Genomic DNA, 2,043 nt, shown 5'->3' with positions numbered 1-2,043 from the left:
GTCTAGGCAGCTGTCCCATCTTACCATTCCCAAAAACAGAGATGGTGTTTCCCTAAAGCAGTTGAAAAGAGATGATAAAGTCTGCTTCAGGTGAGCCATCCTGAATACTGAATATTAAGGTAAAAGCTTTCCTTCCAAGTCTTTATTCAGTAGTTGTACATTGTTAATCCTTTTGTTAGGTTAGCCTTGATACTGTAGCTATGATGATTAATGAAGTTTGTTGTCCTTAGTCCATTTATTTGTGCTGGTTTCAAATGCCTACTAAAGAAATACCTAGAGGGTCTTCAACAGACTGCCCAGAGTACTCTGCAGCAAGATTTAGCAGTCTGCAAGCTGAAATTTAAAATTCAAATCCTTTTTCTGTTTACCTATGGTATCTACATAGATCAGTCATTCATGAAGCATCTACAGGTGGCTGCAAGAATATTTTCCTGGAAATTATGCGTGTTTCTAATACAAATAAATAGTTCTGCCAAAAGGAAAAAAAACAACAACAACAACAAAACACACTTCATTAAATACTGGAATTGATGGACTGACTGCTAACTAAATGCATGTAAACAAGTACACTTTTCCAGATGTGAGAATTTTCTGCTGTATTTTAGTGTCTACAGAGGTCAGTAGAACTTTAAAAATGTTCTTAAAAAAGCTCAAAGTTGCAAGGAAAAAAACAACTTGTTCATAACTATTACTAATTCACAGTTGCCAATGACAGGGGACCAACATAGAGCTGTGATTATGTATTTACTGTAGGGATGTAAATGGTGATGCATTATGATTATTCACACTGCAAAATCTTAAAAATAATATTTACTGAAGTATCCTCTTCTTTCCTTGCATGATGCATAGCATTTGTGAAGAAAAGTAAAGACAGAGACATGGGTTGTTCAGTTGTAGGATTATTTATGACTATTTTCTTTTGTTGTTTCCCATGCCTGCCCTACATTCTTCTTCCCTCTTTGTTCCTTTATTCAGAGTACTGGGCTTTCACAGAATCACAGAATCACAGAATCTTAGGAGTTGGAAGGGACCTTGAAAGATCATCTAGTCTAACCCCCCTGCCAGAGCAGGATCACCTAGAGTACATCACACAGGAACTTGTCCAGACAGGTTTTGAATGTCTCTAGAGAAGGAGACTCCACAACCTCTCTGGGCAGCCTGTTCCAATGCTCTGTCACTCTCACAGTAAAGAAGTTTTTTCTGATATTTACATGGAAACTCCTATGTTCCAGTTTGCACCCATTGCCCCTTGTCCTATCACTGGACATCACTGAAAAAAGCCTGGATCCATCGTCATGACACTCACCCTTAACATATTTGTAAACATTGATGAGGTCACCCCTCAGTCTCCTCCAAGCTCAAGAGACCCAGCTCCCTCAGCCTTTCCTCATAAGAGAGATGTTCCACTCCCTTAATCATCTCTGTGGCTCTGCACTGGACTCTTTCAAGCAGTTCCCTGTCCTTCCTGAACTGAGGGGCCCAGAACTGGACACAATGTTCCAGACACGGCCTCACCAAGGCAGAACAGAGGAGGAGAACCTCCCTTGACCTACTAACTACACCCTTAACATCTATATTTCTACATTAATGACTGAATAAGTAGTACAACACTGCTGATTATGCTGAAAAAAAAACCAACTAAAATTTCCTTCTAAAGGGTCTGAATTAGACCATGTGAGATCAATTGCACTCCTTTCTTAGGTGAACTTTCAGGAATTCACAAAATAAATTTAGACCTTCATATTTCTAAACTTGAATTCTGAACTGGTGACTTTTCTGCCAGATATATGTGAACTGCAGTCTCACTGGTAACTCCCAGAGGTCTTGCCTGTTTCCAAAATGAACTATCCTTCACGGAGACCTTGTTGTTTGTTTTTTTCTTATGTGCTCAGGATTACACATGGAGACAGCCTTCACTATTCTGTATTTTATGATCAGACACTGACATTTCTCTTGTTCTTATTATATAACTAAAATTCTGAAGGTCTCCACAGTTTCCATCTATTCTAAAAAAACAGAAATATTTCAGAAATACTACCAGTA

This window comes from Apus apus, chromosome 3 (assembly GCF_020740795.1).
Source record: "Apus apus isolate bApuApu2 chromosome 3, bApuApu2.pri.cur, whole genome shotgun sequence".
NCBI classification, from domain to species: domain Eukaryota; kingdom Metazoa; phylum Chordata; class Aves; order Apodiformes; family Apodidae; genus Apus; species Apus apus.
The sequence above is the reverse complement of the archived record's forward strand: the minus strand, read 5'-3'. Positions refer to the sequence as shown.